The sequence below is a fragment of the Asterias rubens genome, chromosome 5 (assembly GCF_902459465.1).
Source record: "Asterias rubens chromosome 5, eAstRub1.3, whole genome shotgun sequence".
NCBI lineage: Eukaryota > Metazoa > Echinodermata > Asteroidea > Forcipulatida > Asteriidae > Asterias > Asterias rubens.
In genome coordinates, this window is record NC_047066.1 from 1,560,030 (window position 1) to 1,575,043 (window position 15,014).

General features: G+C 41.1%; 1 pseudogene; it reads left to right on the forward strand.

Moving 5' to 3' along the window:
* Window positions 1-1,957: 1,957 nt before the first annotated feature.
* LOC117289966 lies at window positions 1,958-13,043 on the forward strand (annotated as a pseudogene).
* The last annotated feature ends 1,971 nt before the right edge of the window (window positions 13,044-15,014 follow it).

Sequence of the window (15,014 nt, forward strand, 5' to 3'; positions counted from 1 at the left end):
GGGAGAGTTCAAAGCATAGACGTTAGATTAATGTCTGCTGATTATTTTGTCAGTCAAATTTTGAGTCATGTTCTAACAACGAAGTGTTTGTTATTTTCGAAACACATTATGTAAAGGAAATCACACGCACTTTTTAATACAACAAACTAAAAACCACAACACAAAACAAGCAAACAAAACCGAAAACGAACAAACAAGCATTCAACACACAAACAAAATACCCAATACAAAAACACAAACAAACAAATAAATAAATACCACAACAAACAAAAAGTCAAGCACAACATTATTGGTTGATGTTTGGTCGTGTTTTTTTAAATGACCCCATGAACCAGCACGGTATCGAGTGCACTACAGAAAAACGCAAGTGAAAAAAATCTTTGGGAAAAGAACAGTAACGAACACAGTGCCATTAGGTATTTCAACTGAGCAAAAAACGTGTGTATGGAAACTTAAATAAATCCAGAGAGGTTATATAAGGATAACACGGCAATTTTTTTTTAACCGACTTAAGATTTTTAAAGAAACATGAACCAGCAACTGTAGAATGTATGCGGTATAAGGTGCATTGCACCGCACCGCGTGTTACTCAGTTTCCGATACTGACGTCATAGTAGACAAATCCCTAGTGCGATGGTTTATAGGATCGTAGAGATGAGAATGGTAACTAAAGTAATATGAACGAAAACCCGTGTGAATTCGCCGCTATCGTACAACGAGTGCGTTGAGTTCATGCTGCGACGACGACCGACCGTGGTAACTTTTGAATGTTTTTGTTATTTACTTCTCTTGTGCGGGAAATGTCGGACTTTCCCCTTGTTATTCCCGAATTTGTTTATTCAAGCACTATAGCCAATCATTGTCAATCTAAGTAAAACATTAACTGAACTTGGCGCACATCCAACATTGATCGCGCACAATGGTGGACATGGCTCCTTATATAGGAATTAATTTCAGAAGCTGCGGGAAATGTACTGACAGGTTTGGAAACTTGTACTGCATGGCTTAGAACTTCGTGGCAAATTGTGTTCAAGATCCACGTAAAGAAACATATGGCTCTGTTTGTTGGAGTTCCATTTCATCATTAAGTAAAACATGATCAATTGTTGTGTACATTTTGACTTATTTTGTAGAATCTTGTGTTTGTTTCAAACTGTCATTGCGCATGTATGTTGCTTTAAGACTGCTCCCAGTACACTGTGAAATAAATATTATAGCTACGATTGAATCAAAATGGCGCAGTAGACTGTCATATTGGCTAGGAAATAGTAGTAGAAATTTTGAAAAGTTATGCTAATTTAAAATGACTATCATCACTAGAAAGACGTATAAACATAAGTGAAACCTATGAGGTAATCGGAAAATTTTAGCCTAAACCTTTATTTCGTACATGCCACGGTCCAATCACATACTATGAAATGACTACAGGCTGTTGGATGTGAATTAATGTTGTCTTTATTCAAGTCCAGGACTACCACGGGATTGGGAACTTGAGTCAAGTCTAGGATTAATTTTGTGATATTGACACTAATTCATTCAGGTATTAGCTCAGATTTACATGAAACTTTGTCTAACAGTTGATACTTTTATTAAGAATATTGTTATTGGTAACTTCAACTTGGTTTCAGGTGGTTCCTCTGATGTTTAACCCAGGGGAGGGGAGGTGTCTGCCGGGGCCCAATGCAGAAAAACCTTTGTCTGGCGGCGGTATGTTGACTAAAATATACGAATTCTGCCCTGACAAACAACAAGTACATGTTTTTTTTTTTTGTTTTTTTTTTTTTTGGGGGGGAGGTGAGGGGGAAATTCTACACTGTCAGACTGAGATTAAACGATATGTAAATGAGACAGATGTGTGTGTCCAATACCAAAATGCCGGTTTGGTCACGTGATTCATTTGATGCTGGGAAAAGCTGAGGTTTCGATGACGAAGCCAGAAAGATTTCAGACAACCATGGCCTCAGAGGTATGTCCAAACATTGAGCAATAAACTTCTGAACTTGAGGTAAGATTTTCATTTCTTTTTTGAGGACTGTTTATCAAGGCCACTACGGGTACCAAAAATGTTAAAATACAAATGTTTATCTCCAGACCTACAGGGTTATTGACTTCCGTTTTTTTCCTTTCAATTAAAGTTTTAGTTATTATGTGATACAATCAATGCTTAGCAAAACTTTTGCAGGATAGCAACGGACGACACGATGTAATTGTGGTGCTTTTAAATTAAACTCATTTGTTCCTCAATTTGTCGAGCTTTGTCTCCCTGAGAGAAGGTTGCAAAGTTAATGTTTTTTCTTTATTATTTCCAGGAATTTAGAGAATGTGCTAATGTTTTTTATTGTAAATGAGGAATGTTAGAGTGATTGCGGGCGAAATCAGTACAATTTTATTCAGAACAATCATTGATCTTTCGAGAGAAGGCACCAATTTTAAGAGAGATAGAGCTGAGGCCCGCGATGTGAGTCTGTAGCAGACAGACCAGTAGCAGAAGGCTATCGTTGGGTGAATTGGGTGAAAAATATCCGTATATTTTCTAAGTTTGACAAAATTCAGTACCAAATACCAGCCTACAATCAATGTCCAACGGTCTTTGAAGACCCATTCGTTTGCAACGGTTATTATTTGATATGTTTAGATGGCCGTAGAGACCGAGTGAAATAACCACCACTCTTTTTAAAGAGCCATATGAGGGTCAACTCTTTTTCCAAGTGGTCTTCCACTCTTTTAGATTGAAGTTTGCATATTTTTAAAGTGATTTTTCACTCTGTCTTGGAGTGAAACTCCTTTAAAAGAGTGAAATAACCACCACTGTTTTTAAAGAGCCATATGAGGGACAGCTTCTCGAAATGTGAAGAGTGGTGCTTTTTTATACATTTAGAGAGTAAACGTACATTAACAAAATTGAATAAGTACATTGGATTACCGTTCACTTGGGATTACCATTCAAAATAATCTCAAATGGGACCAACAAGTTCAACAGATAGTCAGTATGGCTTCACGACGACTTTACATACTAAGTAAATTAAAGAAAAATCCGGTTCAAGCCAATGACCTCATTGTTATTTATAAACTATACATTCGCCCATTACTCGTATCCGGTGTTGCTGTGTGGTCATCGGGAATCACTGAAATACAAGCTTATAACATTGAACAAGTTCAAAAAAGGGCTTTGCGTATTATTGCTTATCCGAATTTTTTGTCTTATCTAGATCACTTGAATTTTTTAGACTTGAATCATTGAACGGAAGGCGTAAACACCTAGTTCTGAAATTTGCCAAGTCACTGCTCACTTCTGATAATCACCCCCAGAACGTAAATCTAACTATTTATCAGAGCATACTTTAAAAAACACCAGGCAATTGGAACACCTTCAGATACAAAACTCAAAGATACAAAAACTCGCCTGTCCCCTCAATGCTCCAGATGCTTAACTCAATCAGTTCATGATAACAGCTCCATTTTATTTCTGTTGTGCTCCTGTTGTGTCCAAATCTCCCTTGCCTACTGAATGTTGCTGTTTTGTTTAAAACTCCCTTATGTTTGTTTTAATTTTGTGTCCACAAATCCCCCCTACTGTCTATGGCTGTTTTCCCAATTCCTGTTTGTCTGTTTAACTCTTACTAGTAATATTTTTAATATTATTGTATTAACATATCTACTTGTACATATATTTTTGATGTAATGTTATTGTTAACCAAATGCCATTAGTCTGTGACTTTTTATTTGGTGTTGTATTTTTATATGAAAATAAACCAATTTAAAAAAAAAAAAATGAATTGAATTGTGTACATACACGATAAAAGCGGGATTCTTATGTCGTGGTGACATTACGCTTCCGTTTGTGGCACAGATAATATGTACGCTGTGTGAAAAAAAAATCCCAAGCCCATAACCACAAGCCTGGTTACTGACCCCGCCCTTTTCCAAACCCCCTTATCTGTGAAAATGAGTCAGATGTTGACTAGTTGAAGAATTGAGTTATATGCATGGCTGGAAAGAACACACCAACAACATTTATTTGGTATAGTTGTCTAAGCTTTGGGGTGTATCGCGTAGCTGAGTTACTCCCGTTTGAATTCAGCCAGTATATCAATTTTTGTTAAAAACGACTAAAGTATGATCACAAAATTGTTGTATTCATAGCTTTATTGCCTAAACTATATGTTCTAAAGTTTCTAAATTGGTCTATATTTTCCACGTTAACGCCCATTACACAATAATGCATTTGGGCGACATCTGACTTATTTTCACAGAGTGGGTCACAAATTATGTGGAATGGTCCAGTCTAAGGCATCAATGAGATTGTAAACTCACTATAGGCTTTGCAAAGTAAAAAAAACACCAGATGTAATAGTACGTCAAATGTGAATCCTTTTGGACGTAACACTTGGCTCATTGCACTGGCTGAAAAGCAGTGGACACTATTGGTAATTACTCAAAATAATGATTAGCACAACACCTGACTTGGTAACGAGTAACGGGGAGAGGTTGATAGTATAAAACATTGTGAGAAACAGCTCCCTCTGAAGTGACGTAGTTTTCGAGAAAGAGGTCATTTTCATCGAATTTGATTTTAAGACCTCAGATTTAAAGCTTGAGGTCTCGAAGTCAAGCATCTGAAAGCGCAAAACTTCGTGGGTGTTTTTTCTTTCATTTTTATTTCGCAACTTCGACGACCGATTGAGCTCAAAATTTCACAGGTTTGTTATTTTATGTAATGTTGAGATACACCAAGTGCGAAGACTGGTCTTTGACAAGTACCAAAAGTGTCCAGTGTCTTTAAGACAGGTTATACTTCCGTCAATATGTATAACATGTTTTACATTTCCCTTCAGACCAAAAGGCCTGGAACCACAGAGTGATGCAAATATGGAAGCACAATGTCAAATCACAAACGCAAATCAAAAAGTGGCCATAGTGGGCATCGGATGTCGCTATGGCAATGGAGTCGACAGCGTCAAACATTTCTGGAGGATGTTGGTGGAAGGCCTGGATTGCACAACACCGACACCACCTGAACGTTTCGACACCAGCTACTTCCTGAGTCCGGGAGAGAAAACAGCAGGAAAAATGTACATTCAAAATGGTGGATATATCTTGCAGGATCCATACATGTTTGACAGACAACTTTAAGATGCCACCAGGTAAGTTTAGAAATATACATTTTGCCAAACTCAGTGTCACCGAAACAACTACGGTACTTTTAAAAGCCATTATGTTAATTAGATCGTTACGTTGTTGCTTATTATTTGATGCATTAGATGAAGCAGCCCATCTCGACCCTCAGGTCAGATTGCTTCTTGAAGTCACGTGGGAGGCTTTGGAGAACGCTGGGATACCCGCGTCAGCATTACGAGGATCTCAGACCGGTGTGTACATGGGCGTCACTGCACAGGAGTACACCTCATTAACAAGTACACCGTACCACAACATGAACCAGTACAGCAACTCAGGCACTAACTCATACATGGTGTCCAACCGTATCTCCTATGAGTTCGATCTGCGTGGACCAAGTTTCTCAGTGGACACTGCTTGTTCGTCCTCTCTCTACTCGATCTACTTAGCATGCGATGCATTAAAGCAAAAGTCGATTCCTATTGCATTAGCTGGTGGGGTCAATTTGATACTGATGCCTACGGCTACAATTGGCTTTTGTCAGGCGGGAATGCTCTCAGGGGATGGGAAATGTAAAAGTTTTGACCAATCAGCTGACGGTTATTCTCGAAGCGAAGGGGCTGGTGTCGTTGTCCCGAAACTCTTGAGTGACGCCTTGAGGGACGGAGATCGTGTTTACGCAGTCATACGAGGAGGTACACTCAGTAACGATGGACGTACTCCGGGAATAGCAAACCCCAGTTACGAAGCACAAGTTGACCTGGTGAAGAGTGCTTGCCGCAACGCCAGAGTGCACCCCTCAGAGATAGTGTATGCAGAGGCCCACGGTACTGGAACAAGAGTTGGTGATAAGACAGAAGCTGGTGCGTTGGGTGAGGTCATGGGAAGCCATCGTGGTCCTCAACATCCTCCACTCTACATCGGTTCTGTTAAATCCAATCTGGGTCATACAGAGGGTGCAGCAGGAGTGGCTGGAATAATCAAAGTAGCACTGAGTCTACATCAGAGACAGATCCCGCGTGTTGTCCATTTTCAAACCCCAAACGAAAACTTGGACCTCGAAACTCTTCAGATTCACATTCCAAAGACGTTGACCTGTTGGCCGAAAGAAGGGAAACGAACCCTTGCCTGCTGCAGCTCCTTTGGTTTCGGTAGAGCAAACGCAAACATTGTTCTGGAGAGGTCACAATCTGCACCAAATGACTTCAAGAGCTTGACAAATCACGATGACATGATGAGCTGTCTTCTTCTATCTGCAGCTAATCAAGAAGCTGTTCACCAGAAAATACGAGACTGGACTAAGTACTTGTTGGAAGACACAGATATCAACGAAAACGAGAACGTTTTCAAAGCTGCACTTTACACTGCAGCTGTTCGATCCCATCACCACACCAACCGTATCGGATTCATTATTCGATCGAGGGAGGATGCTCTTAAACAACTTCAGCACAAACTGGACAACGTTCCTCAAGACAAAGCTCGATATGTGGAAGGCATAGCTTCAGCAACTTCAGACACCAAGCAGCAGATTGTATTCGTGTTCTCTGGTATGGGAACACAGTGGTGGGGCGTGGCCAGGGAACTCATGCACACGCAGCCTGCCTTCGCATCAAAGATTCAGGTAACTTTGAGAACACGTTATGGAAACCGTTTTTGGAACTGATAATGCTTTTCTCCAAATAAACAATTCGATGTTTGCATTTGTTTTCATTGTAGAGTATCGATGACATACTTCGAAAGTGTGGAACTAAGTGGTCGTTGGTTGCCATGCTCACAACGGAAACGAGCCAAGAACAGATTAACAAAACAGGTGGATATATATTTCGTTTATTTTATCGCCAATTTGACTCCATGCTGAGCAATTTCGTCTGATTGTTCTTGTTTCGATCTCTGAAATGGACAACAATTACAAGAATCTATACTTCTTGCAAAGTGTTGCATTCGGTTTTCTCCGACATGAATCATGAATTGCAGAAATCTTCGTTGATTCAATAATTCACTGTAATAACCCTGCATGCTTTCTATTTAAAAGAGTTTTTACGATGTTTTACCCGAACAGAAATCAGCCAGCCATGTCTTTGCGCAGTAGCCATCGGACTTGTGGATCTTTGGAGACACCGTGGTCTGGTACCCAACGCAGTGGTTGGACACAGTGTTGGAGAGGTTGCAGCTGCCTATGCAGCAGGATTACTCAGCTTGGAGCAGGCAGTAAAGCTCATCTACCGTAGAGGGAGGGAACTACAGAAGACCAGCGGATCAGGCAAGATGGTAGCTGTCTTATACCGTGTTGAAGACACCCTACAGCTAGCTAAGAACAACAAGTATGGGAAGCTGCTGGATGTAGCAGCTGTTAATAGCCCAACTCAGGTTGTATTTTCTGGCGACAGCTCGTCTGTCGCGGGTTTTGTTAATGATCTTCAGTCTGATAATGTAAAATGTGTTGTACTTAAAGTCAATAATGCATTCCACAGCAGACAGCAAGATGTGGTCAAGAAGCCATTCATCCATAAAGTTGGTAAATTGCTCATCACTAAAAAAGTAGTGGGTGAGAGTAAAACATTGCCCATGATGTCGACCGTTACTGGTCGCTACCTAACGGTCGAAGAAGCCAACTCACCAGAGTATTGGTTTCAAAATGTACGTCAACAAGTCTCGTTCATGGAAGCCACTCAGAAACTCGCTAGAGATGGCTACCGTGTTTTCGTCGAAGTCGGTCCCCACCCATCGCTGCTTCCTGCTCTTCGAGAGACATTCACAGAGATGCAGAACGCAGATGGCAAGTTTATCTCTACCGGGTCATTAGTGAGACCACGAGATACCAGTAAGATAGCGGCAGATTCAGAGAACCTTCTAATGTCTCAGATGAAGCTTCATGTTAACGGTATAAAGGTTGACTTTCGATATTTGTTCAAACCACCCTATCGCCGCGTTGTATCGATTCCACACTACCCATGGCAACGAGAGAAATGCTCAAGTATGACGCAAGAGGCAATAAAGAGCTATTTGTTTCCGATAGAAGCAGGTGAACATGTTCTACTTGGTGAGCAAAGCAAGACATTCTACTTGAAGGACTCCCTTGTGAAGATATGGCGGGCTAACCTGAATGCGTCTAGAGTTCCTTGGGTGAAAGACCATGTACTGCAAGGTGCAGTAGTTGTCCCAGCTGCTGCCTACACAGAGACGGCCCTTGCAGCAGCTAGATCGTTGTTTAACAACTGTTATCCAATGGTACTCTCTGGTTTGTCGTTTGACCGTTTCATGTTTGCACCTGACTGCGAAGGCTGTTTGGAGACAACTGTAGAGGAGAAGACATCAGATGAGTATTTGTTCACACTCAGAAGTCACGAAGAATCAACCAAGAAGTGGACACAGCATTGCCATCTCACCATTACTCGGGATGTAGATGATAATAGTGCACAACTAGCCTCTGCAGATAGCATAGATGTTGATAGTCTCTCCAAAAAGTGTATTCATACTCTTCCACTTGAAGATTTCTATAGTTTGGCTCTGAAGTGTGGCTTTCAGCTTGGACCGACATTCAGAGGAATGGTAGCCTTTTCCCATTCAGAGGATTGCCAGGAGGCTCTAGTAATTGCTGAAGCTCCTTCCAGTGTGCAAAGAGAGTTTCATCGTTACGTATACCATCCAGCCTTTATGGACATCATTTTACAGTCTTTCGCTGTTCTTCTCTTGAAAATAGCTCAAATGAAACAAGATTTGTCCGGCGAAACATGGCAATCCATATACCACGTTCCCAAAAGTATAACTCGGTTCGTTCTCCATTCAGAAACGCCACCACGTGTCATCATCCACATCAGGGTGAATCACACTAACCAACAGTCTTTTTGTGACATTGATGTGGCAGACAGCGAAACGAGGAAGGTCTTTTGCTCTGTGAAGGAGCTTGTGTTTGAAACAATTCAAGCCAAAAAGACACAGCATCAGGTGTGGAGTACATCCTGTAAAAACCTCGGGTTTCTAAAATGCACTTCAACGGAATCAACGGCTGCTCTCAACAAGAAGATAGTCATATTTTCTGACGGCACGAATACAAGTTTATCCTTGATACGCCTGTTGGAAGAAGACGGCATCGATCTTACCGTCATTGCAGGTAAAACGGAAATAACAAAGAAGGTACTGGAAGCCCTCTCTAAATATCAAGACTCTGACACAATCTTCATTCTTATGAGAACCTCATCAGAAGCTCTTGGCATCGACTTGAATACAAAGTATGTTATGTCGCAGAACCAATTTGAGAAGTTGCAAGAGGTTCCGTTGACTTGGTGTGATGTTTTTAATGGCATCAGGCAGACAAATGAAAGAATGCAATTGCAATTACTGCTGGTGACAAGGGGAGCATACTACAATGAAGGAGATGATGTTTATCCTTTTGCTTCAGTTACTACAGCTCTTTTGGTGACCTTGGCACACGAGGAACCCTCTCTATGTGGAAGTTTACTCGACTTACCGATCACAGGAGATAGTGAAGACTGTGCTAATATTTCAAGGGAAATAATCCAGCGTGCTGATTCTCTTCTACGTGACGAAAACTTCCTAGTTGTCCGAAGTATTACATCTCGAGAGACAGAAACAGGAAGTGCAAGGGAAACGTCATGTCAAATTCTAACCCCCCGGATTCATATGGAAAACATCTCAGATAGTCCAAGCATTGTCTCGACACCTGACTGGTCCTTAGAGGCCAAAACATTCTCTAGTAACAACCACATCTTCGTCAAAAATTCTCCATCGAAGGCTAATAAAATTGACGAAGAATCACTCACCGTTAAGGTTGAAACCTTTACTGTTTACTCTTCTCAAGAGTCGGACGTCACAAGTGGTTCTCCGTCGTTTGTGTGCGTATATGCAGGAAAAGCGGTGAACACGTCAGATATTGCCCAAAATGGTACCATCTTCGTAAGGCTGACCACTTGTCAAAAGATTTCGTCAAAAATTACATCAAAGTTCTCTGATGTGACAGAAGTTCCAAGTTTCCTGACCAGCAGTGAAGCTGTCAGTGTTGTTAAAGATTTTCTACCGTATGCTCTCTTGTTCAATCAGCTTATACCAGTGTCTTCTAGCTTGCGAATGGGTTTCAAGATAGATGTAATTGACGGTAGTTTTTTAGCTGCAGAGCGTTTAGCACGTGCATTAGGATGTGACACGGTTATTCTAAGTGATGACCATGACACAAAACACTCAAGTGCCATAGCGAGAGGCTCCAACAGCGTAAACGAGTCGTCGATCGATGTACTGTTCCTGTGTACTAGTTCATCAAGACTGGACAGATCCCTGAAGTCGTTGTTACCGAAGCTCAAACGGAGCGCCACTGTTGTGATAATAGAAGGCACCCATCAGAGAAAACATACACATCTTCCAACTCTCCCTCCACAAATGAAAATGATGATGTTTGATCCCAAGGTCCAGGCGGTAGTTGAGGGTTTATCAGCTGATGAGATGTCACATGCTTTGTCTGATCTCTGGAAGATGTTTGATCCAACCACCGTGGGTCATTTGTCATGTAATCTTGAAAACGTCAAAGACTTTTCGTCTCTTGCTGCATCAAACACACCCATTCCTGAGGAAGAAATATTTGAAGTAAGAGAAAATGAAGTTCTTCTTCAACTGTCTCTTGAGCAAGATGGTTTCATTGCTGATGAAGGATCTGCATACTTCATTACTGGAGGTACCAGTGGGTTTGGTCTCAAGTTGTTGGAGTGGTTGGTGGCCAGAGGAGCTCGATATATCTACATTGGTTCCAGGCGACCAATGAATGATGAGATCAAGGAAGTTATCCAACAAGCTGCTGCAGCAGGTGCTAATGTTCAGCACATCCAAATGGATATTTCCAACGCCACCGATGTCGAGAGGGAATTAAAGAAAATGCAAAAAGGGTCTGATACCTGGCCAACCTTAAAATGCATATTTCACTGTGCTGCTGCATTTAGTGACAGTTTTCTTTTTAATCTCACCACTGAATCGTGGAACAGCGTGATGGCGCCAAAAGCCTATGGAGCTTTGCTTTTACACCAGGTGACTGAAAAGTTAGGCATAAAGCTTGATAGATTTCTAATGATCTCCTCGATTGTATCTCTCGTCGGAAATGCCGGTCAAGCGAGCTACTGCTCTGCCAATGTCTTCCTGAACGCCTTGTCACATTATCGGCACACACGAGGTTTACCAGCAACTGCACTGCAAGCAGGAGTCATCAGCAATGTTGGCTTTGCAGTGCGTAATGATCTACTCCGTATGTGGCAAACGAACGGTGTCGACAGCATGACTCCGAATGATGTTCTAGGTGCCATCGGTTGTGCGTTAAAAGCCCACGTACCACAACTCGGTATTTCCGGCTACTTCAACCGCGCTTTGTACGCCAAGAGACATCGTGGTCTCATGCTTAAGCACTTCAAGAAAACACAAGGAACAGTGTCTATGATGAAAGATATCTTTCATGATCGAGATGATTATCTGACAGTGGCCGAAAGCACACTACGACAAGTTGTTCTGAAGCTCCCGGTTCCTAAAGCTCGCGAGAAGGTTACGAATAAGTTGGCCGAGCTCTTGAGCCAACATCTTGGGCTAACAGATACTGTACCATATGACGCGTCGCCCATCTCTTTAGGTCTGGACTCACTTCAGGCTTCAGAGTTCAGCCAACTGGTCAACCAACAGTTTGAGGTCAACGTGGGAGTGGTCGACTTCCTGAATGATAAGAACACAATCGAAAAACTTGCAAAGAACATAACACAATGTATTTTCACACAGGCCGCAGATGGAATTGATGAAAGTGTGAAAAGTGACGTCAGAGAACCAGCATCTACCCCGAGGATTGTAGTCGTTGAGGGCAAAGCACCCTCATCTGTTGCAGTAAAGCTTGTCTGTTTCCCGTCAAATGGTGCAGGACCATCACTGTACGCTTCCTGGGTTGGACACTTGATTCGATATGGCATCCAGGTATTAATGATTCAGCTACCAGGTTGGGAAGGTCGAGAAGACGAGCAACCTTTAAACAACCTGAGTGAGATCACACGACTGATACGTGACAACTTAGTGACTAAACTACGTGGTACGCCTTTTGTATTTTTCGGTCATAGTATGGGTAGCTTGATCGCCTTCGAAGTTGGACATCTTCTTATTGCTGAAGATGAATTGAGTCCAAAGCATTTGTTTGTTAGTTCCTGGTACGCACCAACAGTGCCATACCCTCACCCAGAAGAGCTGCAAATATCTCCCGGAACATTTGAAAGAATCAAGAAGACGTTGCAGTCGAGTCCACTAATGGTTCTGAAAGTGCTGAAGGAAGAGAATGTGAAATTTAGTTTTCTGGACAGCACTACTCTCTCCAACCTACCTCTTATGCGTAGGTTGATACCCTGCATAGAAGCTGCAGTTGGCATGTGTAAGGCATACCCAACCAAGCTGCGGAAACCATTGGAGTGCAGCATTACAGTTTTTGGCGGGAAAGAGGACACGTTTGTATCTCCAGGATTGCTTGATGGTTGGGAAATGCTGAGAGCGAGAGATTTTCGTTTCAAGAAGGTTGTGCTTCAAGGTAACCACATGTACATTCTGACCAGATCTGTAGAGGTCTTAAAGGAGATCTGTATCGTATGTACATCTATCGCTAAGAGATGAGGGGCCGATTCCACAAAGAGTTAGGACTAGTGCTATGAGTTATACAAATTGCATGGATAATCCTTAATTTAGGACGAGTGATGGTCGACGCGGCGTTAATACACGTAAATCTAACTTACCCAACATGGTGAGCGTTGCATCAGTCGCCGCGTGTGACGCGCGTGCAAGTGTAAAAATGCTCGGATGGAGCAATATTGAAGCAATATTGCTCCATCCGGGAATTTTTACTGACACAATATTGCTGTCATCCGGGTACTTTTCACAAAAGCGTTCAATACGCTGATATATTTTTTTCTCTGGAAACCTGATATAAATAATAATATACAAATATAACATGGTTTGAGGGTGACTAGTCGATATAAGCTCCCTGAGGTATTGGAAGTTGACAAACTAGTTCCCGAGGCGAAGCCGAGGGAACTAGTTTGTCACCTTTAATGCGCACTTTTACTGCCTAACGCACAGCATAGAGTTATATTTAGGAAGTTCATTTTTAGTATGTTAATAGTGCTAGTGGCTTTAATTGTTGTTTTCTTTAATAATTGTCTAAGGGGTCTTTGTGCTTTTTTGGGTGGTGTTAAGGGAGGCTCTCTGCTATCATTGTCCTCAGGCCCAGTGGGTTGGCATGAATCTGTGAGGGTGCACTCTGTGCCAATTTTATTTTTTATTTTATTTTTCTGAGGGTTTTTAGTCCATTCTATGTTTTTTATTTTCAATTGTTGTCCCTTCCTCTAATCGCTGCGGTGTTTTGTTGTGGGTGTAGTTTTTTGTTTTCAATAGTCTGGTTTTGCTTGTGTTTTAATGATTTCTATTGTGTGATTCTAAAATGTTTCAGTGTAATCTCCTTTTTATATTGTATAATTATATTTTTATCGTTGGCAAGGGTCTGGTTTTACACATCTTTTGATGACAGTTTTATACTTTTGTTTTTACCTTGACAGCCCCTGTAGAACTTGTAACTATTGTGTATGTGTAAAGATTTAAAATAAAATAAATAAAAAATAAAATAAAAATATATAAAAACGCACAGTGACATTGGCCACAGTATGGCTCATTCAAGTTTTTCAATAGCATTGAAATAGAAAAAAAAACATAATAAAATTGAATTTGAAAATCTGGAATCAGGTAAGCTAAAATAGTGTTGCTTTGAATATATTGCACTCGCTATGACAATATTGCACTCGTCTTCGACTCCTGCAATATTGTCATAGCTCGTGCAGTATATTTTTGTATCCCCCTCAAAGCCATCCAATATGATATAAATATCTATGAGGGTGCCCGAGCTCATCGTTCTCCGGGTTCTATTCTACGTGTTTCTGATCAGCAGAGTGCGGGTTCGAATCCCCAGCCGTAACACTTGTGTCCTTAACCAAGACACTTAACCATTGCTTCGTCCTTCGGATGGGACGTAAAGCCGTTGGTCCCATGTGTTGTGTAACGCATGTAAAAGAACCCAGTGCACTTATCGAAAAGAGAAGGGGTTCGCCTTGTGTTCCTGACTGTGGCTGCTGTGTGCGCCGTAGTACCATGTAAACCCTTAGAAGTTGCTAAATAATTGGGTCTCAGAATCCATCACTGCAATAACATAATTATCTATCTTTCTGAAAGTTTGTATAACACTCAGCGCCTTGAGTACCTCGTTTGGTAGATACGTGCGCTATTTAAGACGTCGATATTATTATTATTATTGTTATTATTATATAGGTTTTCTCTGCCAATTTCGGAAAAAGAGCAGCCAATTTAACCGTCAAGCTATTCTATTTCGCGCGAAATCGAATGCTACTGAAAAGGGTCATTCGATTTCGTTTCATGATTAGTCAAATGTAATGTTGCGTCATTAGATTTAACAAAATAATCATTCAATTCATCAATTCATCAAAGCAGCATTCAAATTCGCAGTCGCTTCTTGAGGCGTGTGTGTCTCGAAAAAGAATGACGATACACTAAATTGAACATAGTGCTAAAGGAATTTGACTCGACTCAAAACGAAATTGAATGGCCGATTTCTGAATTTGAAACGCAGTAACAACTAAAGAGGCAAAACAGCTTTAATTCGAACGCATGCAAATGAAATTGGCTGCTCATTTGCCGAATTTGACCGAGAAAACCTATATTATTATTTCTATGGGTTTGCCTAATTGAAGCACAGACGATGCGTTCATAATCACTGAGACATCGACTCTTGCAACCATCAATTCTTCAAAAAGTTATGTTGAATAGATTGACACATTGTGTGAAAACCAGTCAAATAAAAAATTCTTTGCAATAAT